This window comes from Pseudophryne corroboree, chromosome 3 (assembly GCF_028390025.1).
Source record: "Pseudophryne corroboree isolate aPseCor3 chromosome 3, aPseCor3.hap2, whole genome shotgun sequence".
NCBI classification, from domain to species: domain Eukaryota; kingdom Metazoa; phylum Chordata; class Amphibia; order Anura; family Myobatrachidae; genus Pseudophryne; species Pseudophryne corroboree.
In genome coordinates this window covers 270,016,691-270,032,669 of record NC_086446.1, presented here as the reverse complement: position 1 = coordinate 270,032,669, position 15,979 = coordinate 270,016,691, and the positions used below count along the sequence as shown (strand labels likewise).

The 15,979-nt window shown below is 50.6% G+C and overlaps 1 protein-coding gene across 4 annotated transcripts in view; it reads right to left on the bottom strand.

Moving 5' to 3' along the window:
- The window catches only part of NOL4L (nucleolar protein 4 like), a 119,033-nt gene that overhangs the window by 60,712 nt on the left and 42,342 nt on the right, over window positions 1-15,979 (bottom strand). The window contains exon 1 of one of the 4 annotated variants that reach the window (XM_063959071.1): window positions 2,935-3,000. The exons of the other annotated variants lie outside the window; for them this stretch is intronic. The gene's annotated coding sequence lies outside the window, so the exon portion shown is untranslated. Of the gene's footprint in view, window positions 1-2,934; window positions 3,001-15,979 lie in introns of those variants that run through there. 4 annotated transcript variants of the gene reach the window in all.

The window sequence follows — 15,979 nt, the reverse complement described above, 5'->3', positions numbered from 1 at the left end:
CGGCAGACACAGGTCTGCTGGGGTTGAAAGACCTGCTGGTGACAAAATTGTCAAGTCAAGCGGAACGCGACCTGTCAACATCTCCTCCTTCACATTCTCCCGCAACTGGGGGTGCGAGGAAAAGGCTCAGAATTCCGAGCCCACCCGCTGGCGGTGATGCAGGGCAGTCTGGAGCGACTGCTGATGCTGACATCTGGTCCGGACTGAAGGACCTGACAACGATTACGGACATGTCGTCTACTGTCACTGCATATGATTCTCTCAACATTGATAGAATGGTGGAGGATTATATGAGTGACCGCATCCAAGTAGGCACGTCACACAGTCCGTACTTATACTGGCAGGAAAAAGAGGCAATTTGGAGGCCCTTGCACAAACTGGCTTTATTCTACCTAAGTTGCCCTCCCACAAGTGTGTACTCCGAAAGAGTGTTTAGTGCCGCCGCTCACCTTGTCAGCAATCGGCGTACGAGGTTACATCCAGAAAATGTGGAGAAGATGATGTTCATTAAAATGAATTATAATCAATTCCTCCGCGGAGACATTGACCAGCAGCAATTGCCTCCACAAAGTACACAGGGAGCTGAGATGGTGGATTCCAGTGGGGACGAATTGATAATCTGTGAGGAGGGGGATGTACACGGTGATATATCGGAGGGTGAAGATGAGGTGGACATCTTGCCTCTGTAGAGCCAGTTTGTGCAAGGAGAGATTAATTGCTTCTTTTTTGGGGGGGGTCCAAACCAACCCGTCATATCAGTCACAGTCGTGTGGCAGACCCTGTCACTGAAATGATGGGTTGGTTAAAGTGTGCATGTCCTGTTTTGTTTATACAACATAAGGGTGGGTGGGAGGGCCCAAGGATAATTCCATCTTGCACCTCTTTTTCTTTTCTTTTTCTTTGCATCATGTGCTGATTGGGGAGGGTTTTTTGGAAGGGACATCCTGCGTGACACTGCAGTGCCACTCCTAGATGGGCCCGGTGTTTGTGTCGGCCACTAGGGTCGCTAATCTTACTCACACAGCTACCTCATTGCGCCTCTTTTTTTCTTTGCGTCATGTGCTGTTTGGGGAGGGTTTTTTGGAAGGGACATCCTGCGTGACACTGCAGTGCCACTCCTAGATGTGCCCGGTGTTTGTGTCGGCCACTAGGGTCGCTAATCTTACTCACACAGTCAGCTACCTCATTGCGCCTCTTTTTTTCTTTGCGTCATGTGCTGTTTGGGGAGGGTTTTTTGGAAGGGCCATCCTGCGTGACACTGCAGTGCCACTCCTAGATGGGCCCGGTGTTTGTGTCGGCCACTAGGGTCGCTTATCTTTCTCACACAGTCAGCTACCTCATTGCGCCTCTTTTTTTCTTTGCGTCATGTGCTGTTTGGGGAGGGTTTTTTGGAAGGGACATCCTGCGTGACACTGCAGTGCCACTCCTAGATGGGCCCGGTGTTTGTGTCGGCCACTAGGGTCGCTAATCTTACTCACACAGCTACCTCATTGCGCCTCTTTTTTTCTTTGCGTCATGTGCTGTTTGGGGAGGGTTTTTTGGAAGGGACATCCTGCGTGACACTGCAGTGCCACTCCTAGATGGGCCCGGTGTTTGTGTCGGCCACTAGGGTCGCTTATCTTACTCACACAGCGACCTCGGTGCAAATTTTAGGACTAAAAATAATATTGTGAGGTGTGATGTGTTCAGAATAGGCTGAAAATGAGTGTAAATTATGTTTTTTGAGGTTAATAATACTTTGGGATCAAAATTACCCCCAAATTCTATGATTTAAGCTGTTTTTTAGGGTTTTTTGAAAAAAAACACCCGAATCCAAAACACACCCGAATCCGACAAAAATAATTCGGTGAGGTTTTGCCAAAACGCGTTCGAACCCAAAACACGGCCGCGGAACCGAACCCAAAACCAAAACACAAAACCCGAAAAATTTCAGGCGCTCATCTCTACTTTACATAGGAGGATTTGCCCAAGCAGTCCCAGGAACAGTGAGCTGAGGATTAATGGCGCCGCAGACACTGACAGGGAGTGAGGAAAAGACAGAGATGCAGCTCCAGGGCGGGAACACTTGCTAGAAATGGCGCCCTGGGGCTGGGGGAGGGGCTTCAGGTCTAAGCCTTATTCCACTTGCTGGCAAAACCACCGGGTACTGTGGGCGATATTAAAATCGGTTTTGAGAGAAAACCTGACCTGCGCCCATGCCCTGGTGATCTAGTGGGATCGCCTGTACTGCCACAATGTTCACCGCCAGCGCGCGCCGCCCGCCTCCCACTGACCGCGCCGGATCGCGATAAAGACCAGGTTCCACGAGTAGGACCCACTTACCACCTCCCGAAGCGCGGCCACTCGATCCTGGAGAGCCCCAGCCGTGTGTGCCTAACGTGAAGTAAACCGGAGCCTCCGCTGTAGGTATCCGGCAACCAGGGCTCGGGAGTGTACAGCGCCGCTGGGGAGAGCTGGAGCTGCAGCAGAGAATGTCACAAGACATTTACCACTGCTGCTGCCCTGAAGTCTTCACTTTTTCTTCAGAAAAAAGCCTTTCTTAGGGCTGCATGGAGCAGCCCCTCTGTTAAGTGCCTGCTTACTGCAGCACCAACTTACAACACTTAGCTCCAGTGCTGAGAGGCGGGGTGATATAGGAGGCGGCGCTGTGCATTCTGGGACCAGTCAAAGCTTTGAGTCTGTTGGTGCCTCGGATCAAGATCCTACTCTACACCCCATTGTCCAGACTTGTGGAGCCCAGTGTACCCCGCAGCAGAAAATTCTGATATTCTAGGGCGCCGTGATTCAAAAAAGTTTGGAAACCACTGCCCTAATATCTGCATCTCACAGCCTTATCCCCAAACCTTATATCATTTATCCTGCACCACACTGTCTAAATCACTTCACCTCACTACAAAAAATTCTGCTTCCCAATGCCTCAACCCCACAACGAACCGCATCTGATCTGTACATCAACTGCCACATATCTAATCCCACGCATGCATCCTGCAGCACAATGCCCCAGCCTCTCCTTACTGCACCTATGTGACAAAAAAAGACACAGAAGATTTACTAAATATAGGGTGGGGGAGCGAGTCCGTAAATTGCATTACACCATTACAAACAAAATAAAAAAAGATAATTGGATGAGTAAGAGTAAAACCGCCCTACATCAATTATAAACAATATATATAAGGGTGGGTGGAGGAGAGAAAATGGGACAAAATCAATAAAAATGTACATTAGGGGAGAGTGTATCAAAATAAATAAAAATATGTAAGGAGAGTGGAGGAGAGATAATGGGACAGAATCAATAATAAACAAAAAATAAGATTTTAAACCTACCGGTAAATCTATTTCTCCTAGTCCGTAGAGGATGCTGGGGACTCCGTAAGGACCATGGGGTATAGACGGGCTCCGCCGGAGATATGGCACCTAAAAAGAACTTCGACTATGGGTGTGCACTGGCTCCTCCCTCTATGCCCCTCCTCCAGACCTCAGTTAGAGAACTGTGCCCAGAGGAGATGGACAATACAAGGCAGGATTTAGCAATCCAAGGGCAAGATTCACACCAGCCCACACCAATCATACCATGTAACCTGGAACATACATAACCAGTTAACAGTATGAACAAACGACAGTAACGGTCCAAGACCGATGTCAACTGTAACATAACCCTTATGTAAGCAACAACTATATACAAGTCTTGCAGAGTTTCCGCACTGGGACGGGCGCCCAGCATCCTCTACGGACTAGGAGAAATAGATTTACCGGTAGGTTTAAAATCTTATTTTCTCTTACGTCCTAGAGGATGCTGGGGACTCCATAAGGACCATGGGGTTTATACCAAAGCATCCAATCGGGCGGGAGAGTGCGTATGACTCTTCAGCACTGACTGAGCAAACTCTAGGTCCTCATCAGCCAGGGTATCAAACTTGTAGAATTTAGCAAAAGTGTTTGACCCGACCAAGTCGCCGCTCGGCAAAGTTGTAATGCCGAGACGCCTCGGGCAGCCGCCCAAGAAGAGCCCACCTTCCTAGTGGAATGGGCCTTAACCGAATTTGGTACCGGCAATCCAGCTGTAGAGTGAGCCTGCTGAATCGTATTACAGATCCAGCGAGCAATAGTCTGCTTCGAAGCAGGAGCGCCAATCTTATTGGCCGCATACAGGACAAACAGAGCCTCTGTTTTCCTAATTCTAGCCGTCCTGGCTACATACATTTTTAAGGCCCTGACTACGTCCAGGGATCTGGAATCCTCCAGGTCACTTGTAGCCACAGGCACCACAATAGGTTGATTCATATGGAACGAAGAAACCACTTTAGGCAAAAATTGCGGACGTGTCCTCAATTCAGCTCGATCCACATGAAAAATCAAGTAGGGGCTCTTGTGTGACAAAGCCGCCAATTCTGACACTCGCCTTGCTGATGCTAAGGCCAACAATATGACCACCTTCCATGTAAGAAATTTCAACTCAACCTTGTTAAGCGGTTCAAACCAGTGTGATTTTAGGAACTGCAACACCACGTTCAGGTCCCATGGTGCCACTGGAGGCACAAAAGGGGGCTGGATGTGCAGCACTCCCTTTACAAACGTCTGGACTTCTGGAAGAGAAGCCAATTCCTTCTGAAAGAAAATCGAGAGGGCCGAAATCTGTACCTTAACAGAGCTTAATTTCAGGCCCATATCCACTCCTGTCTGTAGGAAGTGGAGAAGACGACCCAGATGAAAATCTTTCGTAGGTGCATTCTTGGTCTCACACCAAGACACATACTTTCGCCAGATACGGTGATAATGTTTTACCGTCACCTTCTTCCTAGCCTTTATTAAAGTAGGGATGACCTCTTCCGGAATCCCCTTTTTCGCTAGGATTCGGTGTTCAACCGCCATGCCGTCAAACGTAACCGCGGTAAGTCTTGAAATACACAGGGCCCCTGTTGCAACAGGTCTTCCCTCAGAGGAAGAGGCCAGGGATCTCCTGTGAGCATCTCTTGTAGATCCGAGTACCAGGCCCTTCGAGGCCAGTCTGGGACAACGAGTATCGTCTGTACTCTTCTTCGTCTTATGATCCTCAACACTTTTGTGATGAGAGGAAGAGGAGGAAACACGTAGACCGATTTGAACACCCACGGTGTTACCAGAGCGTCTACTGCTACTGCCTGAGGGTCCCGAGACCTGGCGCAATACCTCCGATGTTTTTTGTTGAGGCGTGACGCCATCATGTCTATTTGAGGAGTTCCCCAAAGACGTGTTACGTCTGCAAAGACTTCTTGATGAAGTCCCCACTCTCCTGGATGGAGATCGTGTCTGCTGAGGAAGTCTGCTTCCCAGTTGTCCACTCCCGGAATGAAGACAGCCGACAGAGCGCTTACATGATTTTCCGCCCAGCGAAGGATCCTGGTGGCTTCCGCCATCGCGACTCTGCTTCTTGTCCCGCCTTGGCGGTTCACATGAGCCACTGCTGTGACATTGTCTGATTGAAACAGAACCGGTATGTTTCGAAGAAAACTCTCCGCTTGTCGAAGGCCGTTGTAAATGGCCCTGAGTTCCAACACACTGATGTGTAGACAGGACTCCTGGTCTGACCAAAGACCCTGAAAATTTTTTCCCTGTGTGACCTCTCCCCATCCTCGGAGGCTCGCGTCCGTGGTAACCAGGATCCAATCCTGAATTCCGAACATGCAACCCTCCAGGAGGTGAGCACTTTGCAACCACCACAGGAGGGACACACTGGTCCCTGGGGACAGAGTTATTTTCCGATGTAAGTGCAGATGGGACCCGGACCACTTGTCCAGAAGATCCCATTGAAAAGTCCTTGCATGGACCCTTCCGAAGGGAATGGCCTCGTAGGCCGCCACCATTTTCCCCAGAACTCAAGTGCATTGGTGAACTGACACCCTTTTCGGTTTTAGCAGGTCTCTGACCATGTTCTGGATGTCTTGGACTTTCTCTATTGGGAGGAAAACCTTCATTTGTTCCGTATCCAGTATCATACCTAGGAACGGTAGTCGAGTTGTCGGAATCAACTGTGACTTCGGTAGATTTAGAATCCAACCGTGTTGCTGGAGCACTCTCAGAGAGAGCGCCACACTGCTCAGCAATTTCTCCCTTGATCTCGCTTTTATCAGATCATCGTCCAAGTATGGGATAATTGTGACTCCATGCTTGCGCAGGACCACCATCATTTCCGCCATTATCTTGGTAAAAATCCTCGGGGCCGTGGAGAGTCCAAACGGCAACGTCTGAAATTGGTAATGACAATCCTGTACAGCGAATCTCAGGTATTCCTGATGGGGGGCATATATGGGGACATGAAGGTACGCATCCTTTATGTCCAGAGACACCATAAACTCCCCCTTCTCCATGTTGGCTATTATCGCTCTGAGAGATTCCATTTTGAATTTGAATCTTTTTATGTACAGGTTTAGGGATTTCAGATTCAAAATAGGTCTGACCGAACCGTCCGGTTTCGGGACCACAAATAGGGTTGAGTAGTAACCTCTTCCCTGCTGGTGCAGGGGAACCTTGATTATCACTTGCTGTATACACAGTGTTTGAATTGCAGCTAACACTATATCCCTTTCCGATGTGGAAGCTGGTAGGGCCAATTTGAAAAATCGGCGCGGGGGCACCTCCTCGAATTCCAATTTGTAACCCTGGGAAACTATTTCCAACACCCAGGGATTCAGGTCCGAACTGACCCAGGCCTGACTGAAAAGTCGAAGACGTGCCCCCACCGGTGCGGACTCCCTCAGGGGAGCCACAGCGTCATGCTGTGGGTTTTGGAGCAGCCGGGGAGGACTTTTGTTCCTGGGCACCTGCCGAAGCAGGTGCTCTCTTGCCTCTGCCCTTACCTCTGGCGAGGAAAGAGGATCCCAGACCTCTTTTGGACTTGTGCGACCGAAAGGACTGCATCTGATAGGGTGTTACTTTCTTTTGCTGTTGGGGAATATATGGTAAAAAATTTGATTTACCTGCTGTAGCTGTGGAAACCAGGTCCGTCAGCCCATCCCCAAACAATACATCACCCTTATAGGGTAGTACTTCCATATGTTTTTTGGAATCCGCATCACCCGTCCATTGGCGAGTCCATAAGGATCTTCTCGCTGAGATAGACATGGCATTGGCCCTAGAAGCTAGCAATCCAATGTCCCTTTGAGCATCCCTCATAAATAAGACTGCGTCTTTAATATGGGCTAGAGTTAAGAATATAGTATCCTTATCCATATTATCAAATTGATCTGTCAGCTCATCTGTCCAAGCTGCAATTGCGCTACACACCCATGCCGACGCAATTGTCGGTCTTAGCACAGCACCCGTATGAGAATAAATACACTTTAAGGTAGTTTCTTGCCTGCGATCTGCAGGGTCCTTAAGGGCTGCTCTGTCAGGAGACGGTAGCGCCACTTTCTTGGACAAGCGCGTCAGGGCCTTGTCCACAGTGGGGGGTGATTCCCAAATCTCCCTGTCCTGCGTAGGGAAGGGGTATGCCATATAAATTCTTTTGGGGATCTGCGGTCTCTTATCCGGAGTCTCCCAAGCTTTTCCAAAGAAATCATTCAATTCATGAGATGTGGGAAAGTTAATAATCTGTTTCTTTTCCTTAAACATGTGTACCCTTGTGTCGGGGACCGAGGGTTCATCCTCAATATGCAACACATCCCTTATTGCCACAATCATACACTGAATGGTTTTAGTCACCCTAGGGTGCAATTTTACTTCGTCGTAGTCGACACTGGAATCAGAATCCGTGTCGGTAGTAGTGTCTTGTGTTAAGGGACGCTTTTGAGACCCCGACGGGCCCTGTGAGTCGGTCCAATCCGAGGATTGACCCCCTGATGTCCCCCCTAATTCAGCCTTATCAAGACTTTTATGTAAAGATGCCACACTTGCATTCAACATATGCCACATGTCCACCCAATCTGGAGTCGGCACAACCGACGGGGACACACCACTCATTTGCTCCACCTCCTCCTTGGAGAAGCCTTCCGCCTCAGACATGTCGACACACATGTACCGACACCCCACACACACAGGGATTAACCTATAAGGGGACAAAACCCCAACCAGGCCCTAAGGAGAGACAGTGAGAGAGTATGCCAGCACACACCAGCGCTTAAAAACACTGGAAAAAATATTACCAGATAGCGCTTTTCTATATATAATATGCCAATTCCCACTCACTGCGTCGCTAATGTGCCCCCCTCCTCTTTTTTCCAGCCTGTGAAGTTCAGCAGGGGAGAGACCAGGGAGCCAGCGTTTTCCTCATGCAGCTTCTGTGGAGAAAATGGCGCTGGTTAGTGCTGAGGATCAAGCCCCGTCCACCCGACGGCGGGATTCGGTCCCAGTGATTTTTCAATAAAAATGGCAGGGGATCATAGATTTACTGCCTCCGCAGCCTAATCAATCTGGGCAGGTTTATTGCTGCCCAGGGCGCCCCCCCCTGCGCCCTGCACCCTTCAGTGCTGCTCTGTGTGTGTGTGAGACTGGGAGCAATGGCGCGCAGCTTACCGCTGCGCGCCTTACCTCATGAAGATCCGATGTCTTCTGCCGCCTAAGATGTCTTCTGCCTTCTCATCCGGCTTCTATCTTCGGCATCTGTGAGGAGGACGGCGGCGCGGCTCCGGGACGAACCCCAGGTGAGACCTGTGTTCCGACTCCCTCTGGAGCTAATGGTGTCCAGTAGCCTTAGAAGCAGTGCCCAACTTGACAAGCCAGCTCTGCTTCTCTCTCCTCGGTCCCACGATGCAGGGAGCCTGTTGCCAACAGGACTCCCTGAAAATAAAAAACCTAACAAAATTCTTCTTCAACAGAAAACTCTGGAGAGCTCTCTGCAGGGGTGGTCTTCTGTTTGCCGGCGATCGGGCTCCCGGCGCTCAGTATACCGGCGCCGGGAGCCCGACAGCCGGCATACCGACACTTATTTTCCCTCGTGGGGGTCCACGACCCCCATAGAGGGAGAATAAAATAGTGTGGCGCGCGTAGCGCGCCACCGTGCCCGTAGCGTGGCGAGCGCAGCGAGCCCGCAAGGGGCTCATTTGCGCTCGCCAAGCTGTCGGTAAGCCGGCGGTCGGGCTCCCGGCGCCGGGATGCTGGTCGCCGGGAGCCCGACCGCCGGCCAGCCGTAGTGAACCCCTCTGCAGTGCACCCATTCTCCTCTGGGCACAAGATCTAACTGAGGTCTGGAGGAGGGGCATAGAGGGAGGAGCCAGTGCACACCCATAGTCAGAGTTCTTTTTAGGTGCCCTATCTCCTGCGGAGCCCGTCTATACCCCATGGTCCTTACGGAGTCCCCAGCATCCTCTAGGACGTAAGAGAAATAATAAGATTTTACTCACCGGTAAATCTATTTCTCGTAGTCCGTAGTGGATGCTGGGCTCCGTAAGGACCATGGGGATTAGCGGCTCCGCAGGAGACTGGGCACAACTAAAGAAAGCTTTAGGACTACCTGGTGTGCACTGGCTCCTCCCACTAAGCCGTTCCTCCAGACCTCAGTTAGGATACTGTGCCCGGAAGAGCTGACACAAATAGGAAGGATTTTGAATCCCGGGTAAGACTCATACCAGCCACACCAATCACACCGTATAACTCGTGATACTATACCCAGTTAACAGTATGAAATATAACTGAGCCTCTCAACAGATGGCTCAACAATAACCCTTTAGTTAGGCAATAACTATAAACAAGTATTGCAGACAATCCGCACTTGGGATGGGCGCCCAGCATCCACTACGGACTACGAGAAATAGATTTACCGGTGAGTAAAATCTTATTTTCTCTGACGTCCTAAGTGGATGCTGGGACTCCGTAAGGACCATGGGGATTATACCAAAGCTCCCAAACGGTCGGGAGAGTGCGGATGACTCTGCAGCACCGAATGAGCAAACTCTAGGTCCTCCTCAGCCAGGGTATCAAACTTGTAGACTGTTGCAAAAATGTTTGAACCCGACCAAGTAACAGCTCGGCAAAGTTGTAAAGCCGAGACCCCTCGGGCAGCCGCCCAAGAAGAGCCCACTTTCCTCGTGGAATGGGCTTTTACAGATTTAGGGTGCGGCAGTCCAGCCGCAGCATGTGCAAGTTGAATCGTGCAACAGATCCAGCGAGCAATAGTCTGCTTAGAAGCAGGAGCACCCAGCTTGTTGGGTGCATACAGGATAAATAGCGAGTCAGTTTTCCTGACTCCAGCCGTCCTGGAAACATATACTTTTCAGGGCCCTGACTACGTCCAGTAACTTGTAATCCTCCAAGTCCCAAGTAGCCGCAGGCACCACAATAGGTTGGTTCACATGAAAAACTGATACCACCTTAGGAAGGAATTGGGAACGAGTCCTCAATTCCGCCTTATTCATATAAAATACAGATAAGGGCTTTTGTATGACACACGCCTGGACGACGCCACGGCCCACAGCATGACCACTTTCCACGTGAGGTATTGTAGCTCCACGGATTTAAGTGGCTCAACCCAATGCGACTTCAGGAAATCCAACACCACGTTGAGATCCCACGGTGCCACTTGAGGCACAAACGGGGGCTGACTATGCAGCACTCCCTTAACAAAAGTACGAACTTCAGGCAGTGAAGCCAGTTCTATTTTGGAAGAAAATCGATAGAGCCGAAATCTGGACCTTCATGGAACCCAATTATAGGCCCATAGTCACCTCTGACTGTAGGAAGTGCAGAAATCGACCTAGCTGAAATTTCTCCTTTGGGGCCTTCCTGGCCTCACAGCATGCAACATATTTCCACCATATGCGGTGATAAAGGTTTGCGTTCACTTCTTTCCTAGCTTTAAATAGCGTAGGGATAACTTCTTCCGGAATGCCCTTTTCCTTCAGGATCCGGCGTTCAACCGCCATGCCGTCAAACGCAGCCGCGGTACGTCTTGGAACAGACAGGCCCCCTGCTGCAGCAGGTCCTGTCTGAGCGGCAGAGGCCATGGGTCCTCTGAGATCATTTCTTGGAGTTCTGGTTACCAAGCTCTTCTTGGCCAACCCGGAACAATGAGTATAGTTCTTACTCCTCTCCTTCTTATTATTCTCATTACCCTGGGTAAGAGAGGCAGAGAAGGGAACACATACACCGACTGGTACACCCACGGTGTTACCAGACCGTCCTCAGCTATCGCCTGAGGGTCCCTTGACCTGGCGCAATATCTTTGTAGCTTTTTGTTGAGGCGGGACGCCATCATGTCCACCTGTGGCCTTTCCCAACGGTGTACAATCATTTGGAAAACTTCTGGATGAAGTCCCCACTCTCCCGGGTGGAGGTCGTGTCTTCTGAGAAAGTCTGCTTCTCAGTTGTCCACTCCGGGAATGAACACTGCTGACAGTGCTAACACATGATTTTCCGCCCATCGGAGAATCCTTGTGTCTTCTGCCATCGCCATCCTGCTTCTTGTGCCGCCCTGTCGGTTTACATGAGCGACCGCCGTGATGTTGTCTGACTGGATCAGCACCGGCTGGTGTTGAAGCAGGGTCTAGCCTGACTTAGGGCATTGTAAATGGTCCTTAGTTCCAGAATATTTATGTGTAGGGAAGTCTCCTGACTTTTCCATAGCCTTGGAAGTTTCTTCCCTGTGTGACTGCCCCCCAGCCTCGAAGGCTGGCATCCGTGGTCACCAGGACCCAGTCCTGTATGCCGAATCTGCGGCCCCCTAGAAGATGAGCACTCTGCAACCACCACAACAGCGACACCCTGTCCCTTGGAGACAGGGTTATCCGCCGATGCATCTGAAGATGCGACCCGGACCACTTGTCCAACAGATCCCACTGGAAAATCCTTGCATGGGACCTGGCGAATGGAATTTCTTCGTAAGAAGCTACCATCCTTCCCAGGGCTCGCGTGCATTGATGCACCGAGACCTGTATACGTATTAGGAGGTCTCTGTCTAGAGACGACAACTCCTTGGACTTCTCCTCCGGGAGAAACCCTTTTTATCCTGTTCTGTGTCCAGAACCATACCCAGGAACAGTAGACGCGTCGTAGGAACCAGCTGCGACTTTGGAATATTCAGAATCCAGCCGTGCTGTTGTAGCACTTCCCGAGATAGTGCTACTCCGCCGAACAACTGCTCCCTGGACCTCGCCTTTATAAGGAGATCGTCCAAGTACGAGATAATTATTTCGGCCATTACCTTGGTAAATACCTCGGTGCCGGGGACAGACCAACGGCAACGTCTGGAATTGGTAATGACAATCCTGTACCACAATTTAGAGGTACTCCTGGTGAAGAGGGTAAATAGGGACATGCAGGTAAGCATCCTTGATGTCCAGTGATACCATGAAATTCTCCAGGCTTGCAATAATCGCCCTGAGCGATTCCATTTTGAACTTGAACCTTCGTATATAAGTGTTCAAGGCTTTCAATTTTAGAATGGGTCTCACCGAACCGTCTGGTTTCGGTACCACAACATTTTGGAATAGTAACCCCGGCCTTGTTGAAGGAGGGGTACCTTGATTTCACCTGCTGGAAGTACAGCTTGTGAATTGCCGCCAGTACTACCTTTCTCCGAGGGCAGCAGGCAAGGCTGATGTGAGGTAACGGCGAGGGGGAGTCGCCTCGAACTCCAGCCTGTATCCCTGTGATACTACTTGCAGAACCTAGGGATCCACCTGTGGGCAAGCCCACTGGTCCCTGAAGTTCCCGAGACGCGCCCCCACCGCACCTGTCTCCACCTGTGGAGCCCCAGCGTCATGCGGTGGACTCAGAGGGAGCGGGGGAAGATTTTTGATCCAGGAAACTGGCTGTCTGGTGCAGCATTTTCCTTCTTCCCTTGCCTCTGTGCAGAAAGGAAGCGCCTTTGACCCGCTTGCTTTTCTGAAGCCGAAAGGACTGTACCTGAAAATACGGTACTTTCTTAGGCTGTGAGGAAACCTGAGGTAAAAAATTTTCTTCCCAGCTGTTGCTGTGGATACGAGGTCCCAGAGACCATCCCCAAACAATTCCTCACCCTTATAAGGCAGAATCTCCATGTGCCTTTTATAGGCAGCATCACCTGTCCACTGCCGGGTTTCTAATACCCTCCTGGCAGAATGGACATTGCATTCATTCTGGATGCCAGCCGGCAAATATCCCTCTGTGCATCCTTTATATCTAAGACGACGTCTTTAATATGCTCTATGTTAGCAAACTATTATCCCTGTCTTAGAGTATTAATATTATCTGACTGGGTATCAGACCACGCTGCAGCAGCACTATTTATGCTGAGGCAATTGCAGGTCTCAGTATATAACCTGAGTGTGTATATACAGACTTCAGGATAGCCTCCTGCTTTTTATCAGCAGGCTACTTCAAGGTGGCCGTATCCTAAGACGGCAGTGCCACCTTTTTTGACAAACGCGTGAGCGCCTTATCCACCCTAAGGGATATCTCCCAACGTGACCTATCCTCTGGCGGGAAAGGGTACGCCATCAGTAACTTTTTTAGAAATTACCAGTTTCTTATCGGGGGAACCCACGCTACTTTACACACTTCATTCATTCATCTGATGGGGGAACAAAACACTGGCTGCTTTTTCTCCCCAAAAATAAAACCCCTTTTATGTGGTACTTGGGTTCATGTCAGAAATGCGTAACACATTTTTCATTGCCGAGATCATGTAACGGATGTTCCTAGTGGAATGTGTATATGTCTCAACCTCGTCGACACTGGAGTCAGACTCCGTGTCGACATCTGTGTCTGCCATCTGAGGTAACGGGCGCTTTTTTGAGCCCCTGATGGCCTTTGAGACGCCTGGGCAGGCGCGGGCTGAGAAGCCGGCTGTCCCACAGCTGTTTTACGTCATCCAGCCTTCTATGTAAGGAGTTGACATTGTCGGTTAATACCTTCCACCTATCCATCCACTCTGGTGTCGGCCCAACAGGGGGCGACATCCCATTTATCGGCCTCTGCTCCCCCTCCACGTAACCTTCCTCATCCCACATGTCGACACAGCCGTACCGACACACAGCACACACACAGGGAATGCTCTGACTGAGGACAGGACCCCACAAAGTCCTTTGGGGAGACAGAGAGAGAGTATGCCAGCACACACCAGAGCGCTATATAATGCAGGGATTAACACTATAACTGAGTGATTTTCCCCCCAATAGCTGCTTGTATAAACAATATTGCGCCTAAATTTAGTGCCCCCCCTCTCTTTTTAACCCTTTGAGCCTGAAAACTACAGGGGAGAGCCAGGGGAGCTGTCTTCCAGCTGCACTGTGAAGAGAAAATGGCGCCAGTGTGCTGAGGGAGATAGCTCCGCCCCTTTTTCGCGGACTTTTCTCCCGCTTTTTTATGGATTCTGGCAGGGGTATTTATCACATATATAGCCTCTGGGGCTATATATTGTGATGATTTTGCCAGGCAAGGTGTTTATATTGCTGCTCAGGGCGCCCCCCCCAGCGCCCTGCACCCATCAGTGACCGGAGTGTGAGGTGTGCATGAGGAGCAATGGCGCACAGCTGCAGTGCTGTGCGCTACCTTGGTGAAGACTGAAGTCTTCTGCCGCCGATTTTCCGGAACACTTCTTGCTTCTGGCTCTGTAAGGGGGCCGGCGGCGCGGCTCCGGGACCGAACATCAATGGCCGGTTCCATGCGGTCGATCCCTCTGGAGCTAATGGTGTCCAGTAGCCTAAGAAGCCCAAGCTACCACCAGTTAGGTAGGTTCGCTTCTTCTCCCCTTAGTCCCTCGCTGCAGTGAGTCTGTTGCCAGCAGATCTCACTGTAAAATAAAAAACCTAAAATATACTTTCTTTCTAGGAGCTCAGGAGAGCCCCTAGTGTGCATCCAGCTCAGCCGGGCACAAGAATCTAACTGAGGTCTGGAGGAGGGTCTTAGTGGGAGGAGCCAGTGCACACCAGGTAGTCCTAAAGCTTTCTTTAGTTGTGCCCAGTCTCCTGCGGAGCCGCTAATCCCCATGGTCCTTACGGAGCCCAGCATCCACTTAGGACGTCAGAGAAATATAAATTTTCTTACTGGACATACCGCCTGCATATTTACAAGTGATGCGCCCTTAGGCAACTTTAGTTTTCATTGTGTGGCCCTTGCAGCTGCTACAGTTTCCAACCCATGCTCTATTCTAACCTCACTCCACTGCCTCCGTTTCCCCACATCACTGCATCTATCATCTCAACATACATCTCACTGGGATCAGTATGATTCGCCGACGGACGGGATGCCGACGTTCAGTATACAGACAGCGGCATCCCGCCCATTAGAATCCCGACATCCCCCCAGGAAGACCCCCAACCCTCACCTTTTCCCTACCCTAACCCAGCCCCTCCGCAGTGGTGCCAAACCTTAACCCTCCCCGCTAGGTGTCTAACTCTATCCCTCCCTTCCCTGCTGCCTAAATCTAACCCTCCATGCTAGGAGCCTAAAGGTGCATACACACTGAGCGATTTTCCCCCCTGCCTAGCGATGTCAGCGGGGGTGATCGGCTTTCCATAGCAGGACGCTATGGAAAGCCGTCCACCCAACCGTTCATCTGCTGGTAATACCAGCAGATGAACGTCAGCCGCCGGCGATGAAGCGGGAGGGCGCATCAGCGTTCATCGCCGGGGCATACACACTGGGCGGTTTGAGCTCAACACACCAAAAGTGACCTGCTTTCAGTTCAAAATCACCCAGTGTGTATGGGCCTTAACCCTAACCTCCCCTGCTAAGTGCCTAACCCTAACCTTTCCGGTGCTGCAGCCTAACCCTAACCCCCCTTATGCAGCCTAAACTTAACCTACATCCTCCCCACCGCAGCAGGAATTAAGCACGTCTCGCTGTCAGGCCAATCGGGATGCCGACTGTCAGTATTTTGATATCGGCATCCTATTCGGGGTCGGTATACTGACGCTGCGTTTCTGTCCTAACTCGGGATCCCGGTGTCGTTATATTAGCCGCCGGGATCACGTTCGTCAGGAAGCAAACTGCTTCCCATCGCACTACATCAACCCCACACTGCATATACCCTGTATCCCACTGCATACTTTCTAATCTCTCTGGACCTATCCTGCCCCTACACCTC